The sequence below is a fragment of the Balaenoptera ricei genome, chromosome 14 (genome assembly GCF_028023285.1).
Source record: "Balaenoptera ricei isolate mBalRic1 chromosome 14, mBalRic1.hap2, whole genome shotgun sequence".
Taxonomy (NCBI): Eukaryota; Metazoa; Chordata; class Mammalia; order Artiodactyla; family Balaenopteridae; genus Balaenoptera; species Balaenoptera ricei.
Window position 1 is genome coordinate 68345981 of NC_082652.1, and position 21861 is coordinate 68367841.

The following is a 21861-nucleotide window of genomic DNA, read 5'->3' on the forward strand; positions in this document are numbered from 1 at the left end:
CATGGTGGGGATACCTGGGGGAAGCTGGAGCCACAGACAGGACACAGGCATGGTAGAGATGCCACCAGATTTAAAGAAGGGTGGGGGAGAGAGGGAGACACCTGGTTTCTCCCTTCCTCCTGCCCTCCTGCCCTGAGTTAGTGTCTCCCATTGGCCAAACCTAGCTAGAAACCCTCTGGCAAGGGAGCCCGGGCAATGCAGCTTTCGGGTCAGCCCCCCGCATGCAGAGCAGAGCGGGGAAGAAATGCATCTGAGGATATACAGGCCTAGGACTGGCCCAGATCTCCTGAAATCCAAAAAGGCCCCACTCGATGACTCAGAGTGGAATTTAAGACACTTTTAAGGCTGATCATGGAAAAGTGCATATTTGAGGCCGGAAGAGGGAGATTGCTGTCCTCCTGCTGCCCCACAATTGTGCTACATAAGTGACTGCTTATTCCGAGGCTGGCCTGCAGGGCAGCTCTGAGGAAAAAACAGGGACAGGGATTCCTTCAGATGCAGACACAGGAGTTCACAGAAGAGGAGGTAACGAAGTGCCCTGGGAAGGCTGAAGTGTTCAGTAAGAGGCAATGCCGGGCTGCACTCCAGCCTTTTAATTTTTAGGACTTTTAAAGCATTTGTAAAGGCTTTTAAAGTTTAATAGGCTTCTTGTTGATTCTAACCAAATCTAAAAGACGGCTAATTTAAATGGCCATTGCACTCTGTTTTGGCCATTGTCCAACTGCTGTCCTGAAGTCAGATGCTCGGGACCCCATGGGCAACCTGGTCATGATTGCCTAGACAATGATGCTATCGTCTGGCCGGGCCCCTATCATTTTTTTCCCTCTTGTTTTCAGTTTACGTGCAGCCATTGTGGTGACTATAAAGATCAGGCAGCTGATGTTGAGGGTTGTGGTGGGTCATAGTTGCAGCATTTGACTAGCATTTAAGAGACTTGGCTGCTGGTAGCCACCAGCTATGTGACTTGGGGGCAGGTCACTTCATCTCCCTGGGTCTCAGGGTCCTTGTCTGTAAAATAAGGGAGTTGAACTGACGTTATGCATTTCAGGGTCATCCCTCTGACATCACTTTCCATCATGAGGGCTTTTAAAGGGAGTTGAAGAAGGAAAGGGATTTTAGGAAGAAGGTAGTTTGAGTTCAGGCAGACCTTGGAAGAAGTTAAAAAAAAAAATTCCTGAGACGAGATTCCCCTCCTCCCCACTTATCATATGCTTTTTCCCCTAAAAGTAGAATTCTAAGGAATAAATCCTAGTTAATTGAGAGTTCTGGTTACTTGGGGTGCACTTACTTAATCAAGGTTTCACTGCATTTTCAATTGCAGTGAGTTACACAGTGGTTTGCATATGCAGTTACTTCCTAAGTGACTTCTGTTCCCTGACCTCATATCTGTTTCATTAAAACTGAACACTTTGAAAAGAAAAAGGGAGCATGGAGCAGGATGGTTCCACCTGGATACAGCTCTGGGGAAACAGCAGTCAAGGTGATAAAAAGCAGCATCCAACCATGCCCATACATTAGCTGCCCTGCCTGAGAGGCAGTAATGGTATTTTCAACCACACTTCACAGCGCTTTTCAACCTGGTGAGGCATTTCTAGGTTATTCTTCTCACTCTGGGGCAGGTAACTTTTTGGTGCAAAAATCTCTCCCAACTTCCTCTTAGTAGAGACTGTAATTGAACTTCGGTGCTAAGCGATGTAACAGATTATCTCAATACTCCCTAAATGCTGTGCATCAGAACTCAGGCATTCTTGGGTCTAGACAAAAATAAGGAGTCCTTGAATACCCATGGCCACTTTGAGGCAGTTTTGTGGCAAGTAGTCTTGTTGCCATGTCCTCTAGAGGTGGAGCAGAGGTCTGCGAAAGCAAAGCCATTTATAGCCTGCATTCTCATACCAACCAGAGGTCTGGTGGTCAAAGCAAGAGACAGCAAAGTGAGCTGGGAGGAGAGTCCTAGGGTAGGGTCAACCAGTGAGGATCCCAGTAACTGATTACTGGGTGAAGGAATGAATGAATGACTGCGTCTCGCCGAGGTGTCCTCCTGCAGCCCAGAGCTGAGGGACAGATGGCTGTCTTCTACCAGACAGGGAAAAGCCCATGGCTTGCAAGCTGACAAACAGCTGGGAACCTCTTATGCAGAACCCAGCAACCGCAGAAGCCATATTTCAATCGGGCGGGTGGGCTGCAGTCAAGGCAATCACCCAATCTCTCCTCAAAGCTTCCCTTTCTCCTGGAAACTTCTGTCACTGTCCGATAGCACCTGCAGTTCTGCCTTTACTGGAGACTCAGGTCCCTGGTTCCACGAATGTCCTACCCCTTTACAGAAGTTCCTTTTAATTTAGCAGGTAAAAGTGCTTACATTCTTTCTGTAGGAAAGAGAAAAAGGAGAAAGTGCCCATTGTGAATATCTGATTAGAAAATCAAAAAATAGGAGGCATTTTGGATTCTTAAGAGAGCGTGTGAGAGCAAGCAAGGGAGAGAGAGACAGAGAGAGGAAACTGAACCACAGGCCTGATCTCTTAAAGACAGGTCACAAGCTGAGCTGCGACTTTCTATGAAAGCTCTGAAACGCCAAGCTCTCTGACTGAAAATGCACTTTCTGGGCAGGGCACTTAGACAGAAAGGAAATGGGGCTCCTGATGACATCAGGGCGGCCACAGATTGCTTCCTGGGCTCTGGCATGACTTTGTCCTTATATTTTTCTTTTAAAATAATTATCAGGATGTGACGGTGTTTGACAGGGAGCTGGCAAAGAGGGAGGGCAGGAGGCTGGCTGGATATCAGGCTGTTTAGGGGCGAGGGCACTGCTCCAGTTGTCAGGGACGGGGGTGAATGGAGAAGGGAAAGCTGACGAGAGGCTTTCGCCTGAGGTGGAAAGGCTAAATCTCAACATGGTGACGAAGCTTGTGAATTAATGTTACTCCATCTTATGTGGCGTTTGAGAGGAATGCGTGAGGAGAGAGTGAGGAGGTATGGTGAACCAATTCAACTCAGTGACCCAGCCACCCAGGATCTGCTTTTTGGCAGTTACCAGAGTCTTTGTGGGATCTACGTCATTTTTCCCTGCTGGATTGCAAGTCCCTCAGGGAAGTCTAAGTTTAGTTTATTTCTGTGTCCCTGCTGCCACCACCACCATCGCTGCCATCACCATTCCCATTGTGGCCTCTACCGTTCCTACCAAGGCGTGGTCAGCAGATACAGAGAATAAATAGGAAGGAGACTCCTCTGGGAGTGTCTGTCTGGCCCCTGATGACCCTCTTTTCCTAAAAACTGGCTCCTCTCACCTCATAGGGTTCCCTGGTTATTAAGGAATGCTGCTCACTGACCAGAGTTGATTGGACCAAAGGTAGATAACTGACTTAATCTCGAGTAGCCCAGACTTTCCCTCCCTGTGGCCAGACCTGATGGCCATTTTCCACGCAAGGAAAATCAAAGAGAGCTGATCTGTAGAGAGGAAAGGATCAACGAGTTGTATAGAGAGAAGCCAAGATGATGGATCAGAAAGATGATGGACCAGAAGCCCAGAAAGATGGACAAATATTGAGGAAGTAATTGGTTACCGATGGCTTTCCTGGTTCCAGTCTCTCATGAGGTCTGGCTGTAGTGTTTTCCCTGCTTTTAAGACCCATGACATATCCCTTTATCTTTGTAATAAATGGTATTTTCGGCTTAAACTAGTTTGAATTGGTTTTCTTTACTTGCAACCGAAAGCATCCTAACTTTCAGTTACCACCCTGCCCCTCTCAGCAGGCATCACTAATAGATCACAGTGATCTTCCTGGTAAACCTCCTCTGAATCCTTCATCTGACAATCATTACCAATTGAGCCAAGCTAGTAGATGAGATAAAAATCTACTGGCACAAACAAACCCCACAAGCTGTTAGCTAACCCAAACTCTACGATGGTCTAGAGTACCAAAAAGAGTACAAGACGAGAACATGGGAGGGAGTGAAATATTTTGACGGGGACTTCTGAGCAAGGACTTGAATGTTCGGTGTGATTGTGCAGTGTCAGAGATGGTCTGGGTGCACTTCAAGTGTGAGAGATGACAAGGGCAGTCTTTATGGGTCAGTCACTGTATGGTGTCTTCTTATTCACACCTTACCAGGCTGTCTCTGGGTCTCAGAATACCTTTTTGGTGACTATTGTTGTTTAGGATGCTCTAGAAAGATCTGCTTAGAAAAGGGTTACTAACCAAAGCCAAAAGTTGGCCTCATCCACAGCCAGGATGCTTGTTCTTCTACTGCTTCCCAGTTCCCTGTGGGACTTGGAGAAGGACCAAAAGACTCGGATGGTCTTGGTGTCCAGGCCTGACTTTGTTACCAGCGCACCCTCTCTAGTGAAATCCTGTGCTTTGGCTTCCCAGAATCCATCCCCCTTTTCTAGCCACAGCTTCTGATTTTCTTTTGTGGATTACTGGCTCCCACTCTGGTCCGTGTGGTGGAGGACAGATTCCATATCTGGTTCCTGGGAGGAGCATGTGACCAGGCATAAGCCAATCAATGAGTTCTATGCTCTGGCTACAGGGATTGGTTCAGGGATGGACATGTGACTTAAGACAGCCAATCAGGCTCAATCAGAGTGAATCCTAAGGCTTTGTCTTTAACAACCAGCAAGAGGTGTTTTCTTTTTTCTACTGGACTTGAGCTGGAGAGGCCATGAGGCTGTCCCTACTGCTGCCATCTCGCAACCTTGCTGACCTGAGAGTGAAGCCAAACCGTGAGGGAAGCAGAGCCAGGAGACAAAGAAACCCGTGTCCTGAGTTTCTTGAGCCTGGGTGCAGGGGGTATCTGAATCTGACCCTACCCAGGGATTGTTGCCAATGCATATCCTGTTTCGCTTCAGCCAGTTTGAGTTGGGTTTTCTCTCATTTGCACCCAAAAAGTCTTATCACACTCTGCCTTGGTTACCTCATCAATAAAATGGGAATAACAACAGCTATCCTGTGTATAGGATTGCTGCCAGGAATAACTGAGTGCCTATAAAATGCTTTATTAATTACCAGGCAGGTCCTAGAGGTAAATGAAAATACCACTCCACTCCAACAAATGGTTTTGGGAAGGGGCGTTGAGTATCCTCCAAAGAAAAATAAATGTGAAAAATGCTGTCTCATCTTTCATACAATTTATGCTAGCACGATGCCTGGCCCAGAATAGATGCTTCATAAATAACGGTCATGTGTTCAAAGCCTTTGAAAGAACACCCCTCCCATGTCTTACCACTGGCCCTCTGGGCTTTCCCCAGTCCCATCTTGTAGAGCATTTACATGGACTTCACTCTCACTCTGGCTTTGGCTTAAACTTTGTGATTGCCCAGCACCCCCTCTTCCCCTACATACACCTTCGAAAACCCCCAAGCCTACTTGTTTTCTACCAGGGGGGTGGGAGAGGTTGCAGGGCGACAGATCCAGCGGAGGGACTGGGCAAGTTTGGTGATTAAATGTGATTCCTAAAAATGAACTGGCAGAGTGCAGTCCTACCGACCCCTCCTGCTGGCTGGGGTGGAGGGTGGGAATGAAGGCGGCCCCTCTGATAAGGAGTCTGGTTATCTCTGGTGTCCAATCTCAGGCAGCTGGCAGCCTTTCCCATCCCGCCAGCACAGGTACAGTGGCTCCGTTAATGGCCTCTTTCCCCAAATATCAGTCATCACCTAAGACAAGCCTAATAAAAGGCTAAAGGCATCCACTCCTATACCAACTTCTAACGCAATTCACTTTTAAATTATTTGTGTCTCCGTTAAGCTGCTGGGCTGCAGCCCTTCTCAAGTTCCTCCTTCGAAGTCTGAGCCCCCAGGCACTCCCAGGAGGGGGCACCCACACTGCCATCTCTTTGGCAACAGTAAACTTTTCAGTGGTGCTTTCCTTCTCTCTTCTCCCATCAGCAGCCCCCCACGTCAGGAACATTTGGTTTGAAGGAGTTGGACGCCTTCTCCCAGGTTTTTCTCATCAAGCATTCCCTTTTTTACGTTTCCTCGTTGTCAGCAGATTAGGATTGAAAATAATTTACATGGAAGTAGGTGATTCTACAGTTCAGCCTGCATGCTTTTGACAATTAACTAAATAAACTGCTTGGGGTCACTTGGAGTAACAATTCACAGACTTGCCTGTGACAGGCAAAAGTTAAACCCCTCTGTGTGCACGACCTCCCCACGGGGTGAGGGGGAGGCTAGTTCTGCAGGAGGGAAATTCAAGGCATCTTATTATTCACCCGCTCCCTTTCCAGTTCTGACCTTAAGAGTACTCTTAACCTTCCTCCTCCAGCTTGCTAATGGGGAAATAAATCTTGGGAGAGTATCTTAAATTCTTTTTTATCACAGACTGTATCACCAAGATAATAAGACCAGCCTTCAGAGTAACCATTAAGCCACAGAAGGTGTGGTCATCATTTATGATTTTTTTAGCCTTAATTGCTAGACAGACACTTTAAGTGGGAAGTCTGTCTAATGAGCCCAGTCATTAAAACATCAAAAACTGTTATCTGGGGTTTCTATTTTAGTTAGACATTACATTATTTTAATAAGGGGGCCGCATTTCTTGTCACAGGGTTTGGTAATGGAGGCTGAAGCAACCCCCTGGGGACTGGGGGAGGCGGAGGGGGAGGCAGGCTTGCCTTTGGAAAACAAGGTCGAAAATCAAGCCTGAGCCCTGGAAGGGGGAGAAGGGGGATGCAGATGAGCAAGTCTGGGAACCCGATCGGGAGGAGGAGAGCCCTGCTGTCAGGGCAGTGGGGGTCCAGGGCTGGAGCCACCACCCTGGCCCAGGATGGGAGAAAGCAGGTCACGGGGCGTTCTGGCCTCCTTGCACATCATTTCAGAGCTTTCTGATGATCTGTTGCCACACCTTGGTGCACAGTGTCCTTGGCCTGGAAGCTCCTCTGCTCTTGGCCTCCTCCTGGCTGCGTGGGGAGGGAGGAAGCCTGCAGGCCCGCCCAGTCCCTGGCCTCCCCGAGCCGCCCCTCCTCATCCGAGCCCATTTCCCCCTCCTCGGGCCTCACAACAGGCATTCTCAGAGCTGCCTGGCGGCACCCGATTCAATTCCACACTGGGCATTCTCAGACTGAAGGCTCAAGATTTCGACAGTCATTGTTGGCTACTTTATACTGATCTGGACCAGCACAGTCCTATGTGAGCCACAGATGCAGGCGATGTATGTAATTTAAAATATTCTAGTAACCACATTTAAACAATAAAAATAAACAGGTCATTTTAAGGACACAGTTAAATACCAACATATCCAAAATATTATCATTTCAACATGTGGTCAATATTTTTTAAATGGTTAAGGATCTCTTTTACGTTCTTCTTTTCACACTAAGTCTCACACTTCCAGCTCATCTCAGTTTGGACCACATTTCAAGTGCTCCAAAGCCACCTGTGGTAGAGATGACCGTATTGGACAGAACAGGTTTAAGCTTTGGTTTTCCAAGTAGCTAACTGTTACCGAGCACTTACTCTGTGCCAGGCACTGTTGTAAGCAGTTTACACGTAATAATTCATTTAACACTCACAACAACCCCATTGAGTAGATGCTACTATTATGCCCATTTTACAGATGAGGAAATTGAGGCAGACAGAGGTGAAGCAACTTGCTCCAAGTCAGAGCTTGTGAGTGCTAACACCCAAATGGGGCACATTGTAGGTATGGGCTCAGCATATATTTGAAGCCTGACTGTGGGGCCCCTTGCTCATTCTAAATGCAACTGAGCCCTAGATGACCCAGTAAATGTGCTGACAAATTCCCCACCAGCCCAAGCCATCTGGGAGCTGCTGGTTCCCTCCCTCTGTGTGACTGACACCCCTGGCCATGGAAGCCCCAGGTAACCACCAGCTGCTTGTCTGGGGGTTCGTGTCTAATACCAGGAGATCCTCCTCAAATAGGAAACTTGCCAACAGGTAGCTCCTATTTTGAAAAAAAAATCAAGAGGTGAGCTAAAAAGACAGCCTTTTAAAAAAAAGAAAGCTTTTGACACTGACAACTTCTGACATTGAAGCACTGGAGAACATCCTAAAATCCACCATCAAACCATAGGATAGCAACAGATGACAACAGGAAAACATTTCCATGGTTATTATCACTTCATCATCAAAAAGATAGGTATGAACAGTGAAGGCACAACATACTCCAGCCTGGTAGATGCTCAGTAAATACTGGCTGGAAAGGTTAGCTAACCTAGTCTTCTTGGAAAAGCAGATAGAGCTTGATAGAAAGAGTGATCGTCCATGGTAACTATTTCACTCCAGACACAACTGAGAATGGTTATCAAAACCAGGAAAATAGAATAGGATGACCTAAGCAGACAGAGGTTTGCATGCAAGGAGTGATGTCTTGGTGGAGGATGAAGGCAGGCAGGGCCCAGGGCTGCACTGCAATGATATCCCACACAGTCAGCCTTCCTCACTAGACCAGCGCAAAACACATAAAAGTGGGCATGTGAAGAAGGGACGACAGCTTTTCAAAAGGGGGACAGAATTCACAGCATGATTGTTTGGTTTTATATTAGAACCCAAGTCAACTGATTAAATTTATAAAGAAGAGAGGCAGGAAAGGCAAATATAAGACATGGAAGACCCAGTTGTATGTGTATACAGGAGAAGAAAATGCCAGGGTGCTAGTGGGTCACAGACCAGCCCAAGACTTCCAAAGGTCAGAAAAAGCACATTCCCAGAAAGAGAAACGAGAGGTCTAGTCTGGCCCCTCCAGGGAGGCAAAGATTCATAGAAAAACAACAAAGACACCATCAACAACCAAGGCCTCTGGCAAAGAGGAAAGGATCACGGTTTACTGAGTTGAGAGAAGAGAAAGCTGGTGGGATGCAGGAGATTCTGACCCAGCAGCACGCAGATCTCGGCACAGGACAGAGTCACGCAACCTGGGTTGAATCCAGCCCAAACAACTCCCTTGCTCTGTGGTCTTGGTCAATTTCTTCACCTTTCAGAGCCTTGCCTCCTTTATCTATAAAACAAGGATAATAGTAGCTGCCTTGGCAAGTTGGGCAAATTGATAAAAATATATGTAAAGTTACCATATGACCAAGCGATTCCACTCCTAGGTATATACACAAGAGAAATGAAAACACTTGTCCACAGGTAAAAACCTGTACATGAATGTTCATAAGAACCCCAAAATGGAAACAAACCAAATGTCCATCAACTGATGACCGAATAACAAAATGTGGTAGATCCATGCAGGGGAATATTATTTGGCAATAAAAAGGATTGAAGCACTGGCACATGCTACAACATGGATGTACCCTGAAAACATCATGCTAAGTGAAAGAAGCCAGTCACAATGGACCACATATTGTACGATTCCATATTTGCAGAATATCCAGAATTGGCAAATCTACAGAGACAGAAAGTAGATTCATGGTTGCCAGGGGCTCTAGGGAAAAATGGGGAGTGAATGCTAACAGGTATATAAGGTTTCTTTTTAAGGTGATGAATGTGTACTAAAAAGGATTGTGGTGATGGTTGTACAATTCTGTGAATATAGTAAAAATTTTGAATTGTACACTTTTAATGGGTAAATTGCATGGTATGTGAAAAATATATCTATAAAACCCAGCCAGTGCCTGGCATATAAAAGTCATATAGAAGGCCCCTGGTAATTGTTAGTTGTAATAGGAGATCCTTTCTTCTTCTTTTTTATTTGCTGTAAGGATGCAAGAGAGGCAAGCAACACGGGGATCTAAGTGCCCTCGGGGGTCTGTCTTCCAACCGGAGGCAAGCTTCAGGTTTCCCTGGGTGGCCCATTCCCCAGGCGGAAGTGAAGGGGTTGGCCCAGCAGGGTGTGGGTGTGCTGTGCAATGCCAGGGCACACCGCAGTGCCTCCCTGGCCCTGGGCAGGCAAGCCCTGCAGCTCAGGGCAGTGGGGTGTGGAGCTTATATAAGAAGAGCCCACACCCAGCTGTCTTGGGATAATTCAGCCTTGATTTCTGCTAACACCACCCTCCCATAGTGCCTGCCCTGGCTGGCAACACACTGATAAATGTCTCTGTGGCTCTGCAGGAGATGTGTTCCAACTGGGTGGCTCACTCCCACGGGGCTAAACAGTGTCGAGAGTGTTTGCAAAGGCTGTATGCCCCCTTCCTCTTCACTGCTGGTCTTTCCTCAGAAGACAAGTCCTCCCTTCTGGCCCCCAGTTCTGCTGATGTGGGAAGAGTCTGGAATGGGATTTAGGATATGCGCAACCTTGGTTCCCGTGGCCACTGCAGACCTTCACATAGCCCAGTGATCGCAGGCCTACGGGAAGGCAGAGCTGAGAGCTGTTCATCTTCATCACCCCACACATGGTGCCTGATATATTCTGATGGAACCTCCTTTACAAAGCCAGGAGCTGGCAAGGAATCTTAGTGCCTCTGCAGAGGCACTATTGCATCCCAATACAACATTGGGGCACGTGGGATTGCGCCGGGCCTTGCAGGACACCTAGGGCCCATGGCCCTGGCCCACTTAATACCATACGGCCCCCCAGCAAGTCAACCCCAAACAAGCCCCCTGCACACACTTTCCAAATGCCCCCTGAGGATGTATTGCTCCAGGGCGTGGGAGGAGGAGGTATCGTCCCTGGGATCTCCAAGGTTTCTTCCAGCCCCATCAGTGGTGTGCTAGGAAAGCTTTAACAACCAGCTCTCCAGAACAAAGGAGGCATGTGGTGGTGGGGGGTGCCCTGGTGTGTAGACTGTGCTGATTTCCATGGTGTAAATACTCCCACCACGGCCGATTTCAGTGACTGTGATGAACCACTGGTTACAAAACTAAAATTTAACCACCGGCTCCAGCGCTCACAAGCCGGTACAGGCTGGCCCCAGCATACCTGACGTTGTGAGTCTTCCTGTTCAGCTAATTTAGAAGGTGCCCTGAATTAAGAACTCAGTTGGAATACTCTTTCTAGGGTATTATTTTAGAACCAAATAATAATACTAATAAAAATCCTGAGAGCATCTTGTGACCTGAACCAGGCTATGGAAAAATGAGAAATGTTTCACCGAATGGCAAGGCTGTTGTGTGTACGTCAGGTGAGCACAGGGCCAGGCACGGGGGGGCAGGAAGCTGCTTGCTTCTCTGCCCATCGCCAGCTTTGGCGACAGTCCCCGCCCCATAGCCCCACAGCTTGAGGGGCTGAATGACTCTGGCTGGGCTCCTCCCTCCCAGCCTTTCCCAACAGCATCCTCTCCTCTGCCCAGCATCTCACCTTCAGAAAGCACTTGACAAGCTCCTCTGTCCCCAGGTGGTACAGACTTAACGTGCGCCTCCTCCCAGGGGGACTTGGTTTCCAAAAGTGGCAACAAAAGGAAGAGGGCACTACTTAAACCGAAGAATCCCAGACGTGGACACAGACGGGCAAGGCAGCTCTGCGAGGCCAGCATGGCAGAGAGAGCAGCTGTAATAAGAAACAAGGGGTGGAAACCCTGTTATCATGGGGCGGGGGGGGGGGGGGGGGCGGGTTACGGGAACAGGATGGGAAGAAGACAGTACCAGCAAGAAGCTGAAACCCCTAAAGGAGGCAGGTATTGAGAACTAGTCCCCAGATTGGGGGTGGGGAGCCCGAGGAGAGCAGGAGGGAGGATTACCAAGGGGCTGGAGGTTCCTGGGAGCTAATGGCTTTGTTCGCTATCCTGATCGTGGGGATGCTTTCCCCAGCAAAACCTATCAAACTGTACACTTTAAACATCCCCCAGGCAAGCTGTGGAGATGGGTATTTGGCTCGACCCAGAGACCCACCATCTTGGAACAAACCATCGTGGCATTAGGAAGAACCAGGGAAAGGGGATCTGGAGCAGGGTCGGGGGATGGGGTGGGGCCACAGGACCTCTCTGGTCGCCCATCTCCAGACTTCGCAGATTGCAGGGGTCCAGGGAGGGGCAAGGGAGGAAGGGGGGGAAGTGGTTATATAAGTGGGCTCAGCAAACAGTCAGACTGGCCGGAATTGTCTGTTTGCAAGGATGAAGGTGATATAATTGGAATCAGAGCCTCAGCTGAACCAGGAAATGAGTGGAGATTTAAATACCAGGATGCAAAGTTTACCAAAGGGATAGGAGAGAGGGAGGGAGGAGGGAGGAGAGGTGGAGAATGTGGGGAGGGAGCTTTGGAGAGAAAGGTGGAGGAAGGGTCAGGAGAGGGAGGAGGGGAGGTAGGGAGAAAGGCCAAGGAGGAGGGGAGGAGGGAGGGGAAGGGTTGAGAGGAGGAGAGGAGGGCTGGGGGAAGGCCGAGGAGGAGTGGGAGGAGAGGAGAGGTGGGAAAAGGGTGGGGGAGGGGGAAAGAAGGAAGAGGGAGGGGGAGGGCTGAGAATCTGGGGAGAAAAGGCGCTGACACAGCAAGGCCAGGAGAGGTTTGCACAGTAGGCTCCCTGAAAAGATTCCTGGAGGTCGCCAACACCTTTCAGGCAGCTGGGAGGGAAAGAGGAGCCTGGAGGTGTTTCTGGAGATAAGCGCAGCTTGGGCTGAGGCCAGAGGCAGGCCCAGAGGCTGGACTGGGCAGAACCCAGGGTGCTGGGCAGGGCCTGCGGTGCTCTGGCCATTCGGGTGCTCCCAGGAAGCAAGTCACACACTACACTGACATGGGAGCCCTCCTGGACTGCATCCCCTTTCCCCCTGGGGGGTTGTTTTCAAATTAGGATGGAGTCTAGGTTCATCCCTGGAGCTTAAGAATGAGCTTGGCTCAGGTGCTGAGATGGAGCCTTAGAAAACTCTACAGGTGTCCCCAGTGAAGTAAAGAGCAAATTACCTAGAGAGTAGCTGTAGGACTGGTTGAGCTGATTTCTTCATCCTCGTTTGCTCTCGAAAGGAGTTCAGAGGTTCCTAGGGTTTGATTTTATGCCCAAATGTCACCTCTTCTTTCTCCCCTCATAAAGACAAAACCTTTCCCTCAAATATTTGTTAGACCACATGAAATTCCACCATTAGAAAGTCATTGCTTTGAGTACATCTGAGGCTAGGAGAGTGAAGTTACTTGCACATGGTCACAGGTGTCTGACTCTGGAGTCTATGCCCTTCCCACCCGAGGGGAGCAGTGGGGTGACCTTTGGGGCGAAGCACCCAGGAACAGTAGCGGCAGGCTAATATGGAGGGACTGCAAGACTCTAGGGTTTGGAGTTTTCTCATGCAGGGGAAACCTGCGGTAGGAAAGCAGGAAATAAGAAATGGTTGAGATTTCAGAAACTTGCAGTGCAGATTTCAGAAGTTTAAGTGCAAGGAGGTGGCCTGGCTTAGCAGGAACGTTAGGTTTCAAAGGGAGCAGGACATACATAAGGAAGGATGTTTTCCCAGCCTGAGAACCCAAGAGAGGGGAGATTGGGGGAAAGGCAGAGCTGCACAGACCTCAAGGTTCACCCACCTTAACAAACCCATTTTATAGCTGAGGAAACTGAGGCACAGAGAGGGGAGGACTTGTCCACAGTGAGTCTGGAACCGATGGGCCAGACCGTGGGTTCCCTTGCTCACTGCCCTGTGTATTTTCTTCTCAGTACCAGGGCCAGCTGCTCACGAGCACTGGCAAGTTAAAGGAAGCCAGGTAAGAGCAGGCAGGCAAGCAGGCAGGCCAGCAGCGGCAAATGAGGAGGTGCTCCTGGAGAGATTCCAGAATGAGCCCCCAGCCTGGTACGCTGGGAGACCGAGGCTCTGGGATTTGTATGCTGTGTTTATTGAGGCCTGATGGTGTGATCCAAACGGTGGTGTCCTGGTTCAGGCCGAGCTCTGTGGGCAGGGCCTTCCACCCCTTTTGTCCTGCTCTGTGACCTGTCCTGCTTTTTCTGTTCTTAGTGACTATGCACTTGCTCCTTGCCGTGGGATCAGCAAACTATTAGAGTTGTTAAATGTCCCTGAAATTGTGTGTAAAAAAGTAGGGAGAGGGGAGCACTGTGGGGGAGGGCAGTGAGCTGTAGCTAGACAAAGCCCTAAAAGCCCTAAAAGGTTCTGGAGTAGAGAGACTTCCTGGAGGAGAAGAGCTTGGAGAGGGAAGGCCACACAGTTCCGAGTGTGGGGTGAGATGAGGGGTAGCGTCCCGGAAATGGCCTTGGGGCACTGCTGGGAACCCAGGCCAGAGGTGGCTGTCACAGGCTGAATGGAGGCCCAGGGGAGAAAGCAAGGGGATGAGGGGACACCAGCCTCAGCCCCTGAGCAGAGGGACCCCAGCCAGCCAGCCCAGCCCTACCCTTAGTTTCCCAGTTTTGGACACCTGGACCTTGTGCCCCTTTAGGGAGGGCCCCTTCCCTTTCTAGAATTGGAAAGATCCAGAGGTGACTTGAAACTGCCCATCAAAATGAGTGAAAAAGCAGATATGAAATTGTAAACAGTGTAATCATCACTGTGTTGCAACAAATATACACATAAACAGAGCGTGCACAGGAAGAGAGTGGGGCAGCACAGCCAAACGATGGATAAATGAGGATGTCTGAGGCAGGGCCTGGGATGAGCCAGGACCGGGACTGTGGATGTATTTTTTCTAGACGTTCTATACCAAGCATGCGTTACTATTATCATGGATGCAAATGTTCATTTATTGAAAAAAGAAAAAATACTATTTTTTTAAAAAGAACAAGAGGTGCCATCTTGTTTGGAGAATGACTCAACCACCAGCAGCCATCTCGCCACACACACTTCTCTCTTTTCCTCCCAGACTCAGGAACCTGATTTCCTCCCATTTCCCGCATGTTCCATGGGCCTGACAAGCAGCAGGGATGGTCCTCAGAGAAACCTGTGGTGCTGAAGGGGCACAGACCACTCAGCCCCAAAGTGCAGGCTGGAGGGATGGCCCCATTTCACAGAGTGGTAGACTGAGGCACAGAAAGATGAAGTGACTTAACTACAGGCCCACAGAAAGTAGTTGGTGGGAGCGACCATAGATCCTTAATTTCAGCTTGGTGATCTTTTCTATTCTATATACTGCTTTATTGAATTTATAATTATCATCACCAACATCATCATGAATATCATTCATGGGCATAGTACTACTGGCTCACAAGGGCGAGAGCAATCATTTTTTGTGTGTCTTTTACACACAGACCTTGGGCCCAAAAGTCCTATACCACACTGACCAGCGGGTGGACGTCCCGCAACTTCCTTGACCACTGCTGCCCACACCCTGGCTGGCCTGTCGCCTTCACCTGGTTTGAAGAGCAGAGCTCTAAAAGCCTCTCTGTTGCTGGCACCTCTTACCCAGCCTGCAGTGCGCTTTTAAGAGGCACGCTCTTTAGGGAGCTAATTACCTAATTAGTGCATCTAGAGGAAGGCTAAAGTTATGAGGCTGATAATAAGGCAAAACCTATGAAACAATTGTGTCAGGCGACTCCTTGCTGTCAGGCTCGTTGTCTGCTTCAAATTATTAATTATAATTCTTAATCACTCCTTTTCCCGTCAGAACCCCTGAGATTTAATTCGCTTCATCTTTGGCCCTCCTAGAATACATGATTCTGAATGCCCTTCTTCTCCAGGGTGATGGGGGGGGATGGCGACATCTAGCCATGCAGCCTGAGAACACCTGTAGACACCCGCCTGGTCGCCGAGGCCAGGGTCTACCCATGCCAGCGGGTCCTGTCTTGGGGAGGGTGTGCTTGGACAGGAAACCCAAGGAGGGGGTCCAGGATGGGGCGGGGATGTTGGCTGGGCAGGGGGAGCAGCACAGTACAGCTGTTGTTAGCAATCTGATGGGGCTGTCAGGCAGAAGAGAAATTAGGCCTATTCCATTGCTCCGTGGACAGAACTAGGATCAATGAGCACGTTGTGTGAGGTTCGACTGGAGTTTCACAGGACAACTTTCGGAAAGTTAGAGCTATGCTAAGGTCGGCGCGAACTGTCCAGGGGGAAACCAGCCTCTGCTGGCCGGACGCGTTCTGCCAGCTTATGGATCCCCACCTGAGAGACACAAGGATTCCCCCCTCTTGTGTGCCCCCTTCCATCCTAAACTGATTGTAGGTGTCTGGGTCTGTCTCTTTCCCCCTACTCCCACCCCAAGGCCAAGACAGTGCCTGACTCAGGCCTGTGTCCACACCCCGCCCCCAGCCCCTCTCACAGCCCCTGGTGCTCAATGAACATAAGTAAATTTGAGTTGACACAGAAAACGAGCCAGCTTCATCAAATCATGAAAGTCCAACACGGATATGAAATAGAATATTTGGATTGGAGGAAATGTCAGCGGGGACTTAGCTTTACTTTTCTCCAAGGACTGGAATAAATTTATATAATATTTGTGAAATTAACAGTTATTTTAAGGATTAAAAAGTCAATATGAAATTTCAAAAGAGTCCTCGGATGGCATTTTTTCCCTTTTCTAAATATTTGGTAACCCAAGGTGAGCTACTACCCAGGACTGTTCTGATCCTGTCGTGATGGTCCAGGGGAGGGGGGCAGAGGCAGGAAGCCCTGTGTGGGGCTTGGCAGGAAGGGGGTACAGGAGGTGTGCTCTGTTTAACCTCAGATGTGACAGATGATGACGTGGCCTTTTTGTGGATGGACTTCCAATGCTCATTCATTTTTAGACTAACTTTGTCAAAATAGAAAACAATATATATGTGTGTGTGTGCATATATATATATATATATATATATATATATAACAGAAGAAACTCAGGCATAGCCAGTCAAGAGAAAAAGAGAGTAAACACAAATACACAATTTTTCTTGGCAGGCACGTTAGCAATTTGGGGCCTTAAAATTATTAGGTACATTCTCTTCAAGCTAGCAATTCTACTTCTCAGTGTTTATCCTAATAGTTAAGTATGTGCAACGGTTTTTATTACCTAATATTAATCTCAGTATTGTTATGCCATGGAAGAAATTTTAAATGTCCAAGAAAAAAAGGTTAAATAAAATATCTGATTGTACATTTATACAATGAAATGACTTGTAGTCATTAAAATAGTACAGATAAGTATTTTACTGACATGGAAATATTCTACGTGGTGACATACAAACAGTGTTGCACAGAAAGATCCCAATTTGTTTAATAAAATATATAATCACAGAAAAATATCTGGAGTGATATAAATTTATAGTAATAACATGCAGTGGGAGGATTACAACAGTTTAATTTTCTTTCTTTTTCTCCTTTTCTTTCTTTCTCCCTTTCCCCTTCCTTCCTTCCTTCCTTCCTTCCTTCCTTCCTTCCTTCCTTCCTTATTTCCTTCCTTCCTTTCTCCCTCTCTCTTTCAACAATGGACATGTGTTACTTTTATAATTAATAAGTTTAAGATTATGTATGCTTTTTCTAGGAAAAGAGCATCATTATAGATGGTTGAGAAAAAAAGTTTGCAAAATGTATGTGCAAATCTATTGTGTGTGTGTGTTTGTATACACTGAGAGAAACAGGAAAATATTCAGAATATCAAACAGAGGGTTAAGTATCTGTTTCTTGTCTGTTTCTAAGTAGTGGGACTTAGAAGGCTTTCCCCATCTTTTCGTTGTTTATGTAAAATGTAAATGTAAAATTTCACATAAAATGTAAAAAGTTCTGAATGTAATCACTGTGTGGTCTCTTAAACGCTAAGTGGGTTTAGAGCTTTAGGCTTTAGGGGAGTGTCCATGCAGATGATACCTGGCCCATACATGTGGAGCACCCGACTTTGAGCGTCCATCAAGGGCAAATCTGCCCCCACAAAACCAGGAAGCTGATAGGGTGGTATTTCTTTAGGATTACCTTGAAGGTGTGCTTCCTGTAGCCCTGGGACCGGGCATTTTGTTGTGGATGGAAGTGTGTGACATAAGGGGAAAGGCCCTGGACCTGCTGGCCGGTGGACCCATCTGTGACACCAACTAACTGCAGTGATTCCCTCCAAGCCTCAATTTTCTCATCTGCTAAATGGAGATAATCCTCTCTAATCTGCCTCTCTTCCCAGGGCTGTGGATGGACAAGGAAAAGCAAAACTCCCCAGATGCAAGGAAGAACCATCACGGTTAGTTATTGGGAAAGCCAGAGACAAGGCAAGAAGATGAGCTCGACAGGGGATAATTGAGGTTAAATTGGTTTCAGAACCAGCTTGGACCGGAGTGCCTCCCTGGAACTCACTCTGTCCCACAGGGCTGGCAGGAGGCAAGGGGCAGGAAGTGCCCCAGCTCACCTTCACTGGGGGCTACCTCCTGATCTAGGGTGTGGCTATTTTCACTTGGGTCAAATTCAAGGGGAAAGCCATGCAAATCCATAGGTCTAGTATTTCTCTCAGAATCTCAGAAACAGAACATGTGCAAATGATGAACTCATCTTATCCTCAAACCGAGCCCTCAACACAGGTTCCATCTCAAGTTGCATTTTGGCTGCTGGTGGTGTAAACACAGCCCCAGTGATATCAGGACCACCTGCTCTGCCGGCTCCCTGTGCAAGGTGTGCTCCCGTCCCATCCTCAGGGGCTGCACCAGGAAGCAGGCTGCTCACCAGTGCGTGGGGTGGCTTGGCTCTGGGTCTCTGTTTACTTGTCTGTAAAGTGAGGGTTGTGTTGTCCCATGAAAGGCCGTTTCTACTTTTGAGATCCTGAGATCCATCACCTGGTGATCTAGAGGCAGTAGTTCTGTCCTTGACAGAAGTCATCACAGTCCTGGGATTGATCTCATACAGGTGGGTCTGTAGGTAAATTTACAGGTGGCAGGATTATTGGGCAGGAAAGGAGCTCAAGAAAATATGCAACTCTACTGGGGAGGACGTGGGGCAACTAGGAACTGATGGACGACTGGGAGAGTGATAATGGGTACAACCTCTCTGGAACACAATTTGGCATCATTTTATGAAGTTGAACATGAACACGCCCTCTGAGCCAGCAATCCCACCCCTAGAGGTAGAGCACAGAGACACTCCTGGACACGTGCTCCAGGAGACACATGACAGCATGTTCTCAGAAACATTGTTATTAACAGCAGAGAAACCTGCAAACATCTTCAGTGTCATCGACCCAAAACTGGATAAATAGGTTGTGGTATATTCATACCACAGAATACTATTCGGTGGTGAAAATGCATAAACTATGGCCAGCTGCATCCACATGGATGAATCGTAGAAACATAATATTGAGTGAGAGAAGAAATCGCAGAAGAAGACATACAGTTTGATTTCATTTATGTAAAGTTCAAATACTGGCAAAACTACCTATAACTTTTTTCTAAATTGTGGACAAAAATATTAACATAAAATTTGCCACTTTAACCATTTTTAAGTATACGATTCAGTGGCATTAGGTACATTCACAATGTTGTGCAACCATCACCACAATTTCTAAAACTATTTCATCACCCCAAGAGGAAACTCTGTACCCGTTAAGCAATAACTCCCTATTCCCCCCTCCACTCAGACCCTGGCAACCCCTAATCTACTCTCTGAGTTTATGAATTTGCCTATTCTAGATATTTCATATAAGTGGATTCATACAATATTTATCGTTGTATGACTAGTTTATTTCACTTAGTGTAACATCTTCAAGGTTCATCCATGTTAAGCATGTATTAGAACTTCATTCTTTTTATGGCTGCAATATATATATGAAATGTATATATTACCAGTTCATCTGTTAATGGACACTTGGGTTGTTTCCCCCTTTTGGCTATTGGAAATAACGCTATCAATATTCATGCACAAGTATCTGTTTGAGTCCCTGTTTTCAATTCTTTTGAGTATATACCAAGGAGCAGAATTGCTGGGTCATATGGTAATTCTACCTTTAACTTTTTGAGGAACTGCAAAAATTCGTGGAGTCCTATATAAGTGGTAAGACCGTCAGAAAAGCAAGGGAATGATGAACCCACAATTCAGGATAATGATTACTTCTGGGAGAAAAGAAGGGGACGCCGTGGAGGAGGGACACCAAGGAGCTTTAATACTTTGGGTCACATTCTATTTCTGAAACTGAGAGATGCGTTCACAGGAGTGTATTTTATTCCTCTTCACAACCTACATACATATGACAGATATTTTTCTGCATGTATCAAATGCTACATTAAATAAAAAGAAAACTGTAAAGAAAAGAGTCCACTATCCTGCACCCTAATAGGACAGCAGCATAGACCCTCGTGTCCTAGCTCCTGGCGGGAGGGAGTCCCCCACTGCGCTCAAGGTGTAGTCAAGCTCAGAAGTCCGGCGTCAGCACAGCTCTTGCTGCCTCTCCCACTAGACAGCAAGCTCCTTGAGGGCAGCAATGGAGGCTAGTTTATCTTTGGACTCTGGCAAATAGTGCCTGCTCTACACGTTTGTTCAATGAATAAATGAACATTTCAAGATTTCTCAGTAGCCTTTTCCCAGAAGGTAACAGCTGTGGCTTTCAGAAAGCCTCCCTTCTATCCACACCAAATGTTTCCAGACACGATCTTGAGGCCACCTTCTCTCTTCAGTCCTGAGGGCACATGAAAAGAGGGGTTGTCAGGCCCAAAGTCATCTCTGCCCCAGTCTCTGCTGAGTCTGCTGCTTCTCTCACTGCCCCCTCCAGTCTCTAAGCCATCTCACTGGAGCTGGCCAGGTGCTGAGTCTCCCTGCTCATGGTCCGCTCCCTCGGTGCCAGAGTCTCTCCTATTTCCTGCCGCTTGCCAGAGACTTGGAGGGCCCCTGCTCTGCCCCCTCGCCTCTGCCAGCTGTGCTCTGTGTGTACCGCCTTCGGTCCTAGCCCATACTTAAGAGTGAGCCCCGTACGTGCCCACGGACCTCTCACTGCCCAGTGCGGGGGGAACACTGGACAAGCATGGCCCCTGCATTGCTGTGACACAATAAGAAGCTGACAGTGCTGGGGGATGGATGGCAGAGAGCCAGTGGGTCTCTGTGCCTCTAGGTCCGCTTTTACCCCGCCCCTCCCTCTGCTGCTGTCAATCCCAGGCAGGGCACTCACCCTGCCTGTCACACGGAACCAATTCTTCTAACATAACCAACCACTCTTGGCCGAGGATCCTCACACGCATAGCCCTTCCGCTTCTCCTCCCAGCCCGCGTCCCTGTGCGTTCCCACCCAGAGGTCCCAGGCCCTGGACATACAGAGGCTTCCTCACAGAGATGGCCCAGCAAGCACTTGGAGATCCAGGCGGGAGCCAGGGCCAAGTCTTCAGTATAAAACCATACCCATCAGAGCTCCATAGTCCCTGGATGAGTGCTGGGACGGCAGGGTCCCAAGGGGGGGGTGGCCATTCTCCCAGAGATCCTTGCAGATGCAACAGGACGGACACGCACCTGCCAGTGGCTTCCCATGGGCCACAGCCTCTACCAGCACTGGCAGGTCACCTTCTTCTAGTCTCGGTGCCTCAAAGTTCCCTCCCACGGGGCGTCACATTATCTGTCTGTCACCACCCTGCCTGGGACTTCTCTTCATGTCCACAGATCTAAGCAACACCTGTCTCACCAAAACTTTACTTTAACCATGACACTCCCGGCTCAAACGCCTTCAGTGTCCCCTATCACCTCCTGGATTTGGCTATTCGTTCACTTACAAACAGCAATGAGCTGGTCCTAGGCACACGCACAGGCTGTGCTGAGAACAGGGACACGAAGACCAGGAAAACATGGCCCACACTCCTCAGCCTGTCCCTCGAAGCCCTCCACCACAGGGGCCCTTCCTACATATCTGGGTGGATCCTGCCTCCCCCCTAATCCAGCCAAATGGGAATTCTCACTTCTGAGGACACCTGAACCTGCCACGACTGTGCGCTTCCTTCTGTCATCCCTCATCTGTTGCTGTTGAAATCCTTCAAGGCCCCGTTCAGGTGACACCTCCTCCAGTAAGCCTTCCTGGTTAACCCTACCAGAAGCTCACGTCTGAACAAAGAAAGCACAGGGTCTGCATCACTTGGTCCATCCAGTTCTTCCCCAGTCATGTTGGGAGAGGAGGTCTGAATTGCCCCAAAGGGCCTTATATTCTTCAAGGGCAGCAGCTCTACTTTCTAATTCTTTTGCGTCTCCCATGGCACTCAGCATA

The 21861-nt window shown here is 48.2% G+C and overlaps 1 protein-coding gene across 7 annotated transcripts in view; it reads right to left on the reverse strand.

Moving 5' to 3' along the window:
- The window catches only part of ZBTB7C (zinc finger and BTB domain containing 7C), a 373879-nt gene that overhangs the window by 61201 nt on the left and 290817 nt on the right, over positions 1-21861 (reverse strand). For 2 of the 7 annotated variants that reach the window (XM_059894671.1, XM_059894674.1), the window contains one exon: positions 11190-11378. The exons of 2 other annotated variants lie outside the window; for them this stretch is intronic. The gene's annotated coding sequence lies outside the window, so the exon portion shown is untranslated. Of the gene's footprint in view, positions 1-11189; positions 11379-12721; positions 12796-18357; positions 18415-18467; positions 18513-21861 lie in introns of those variants that run through there. 3 more of the 7 variants (XM_059894675.1, XM_059894676.1, XM_059894670.1) reach the window with 3 other exon arrangements.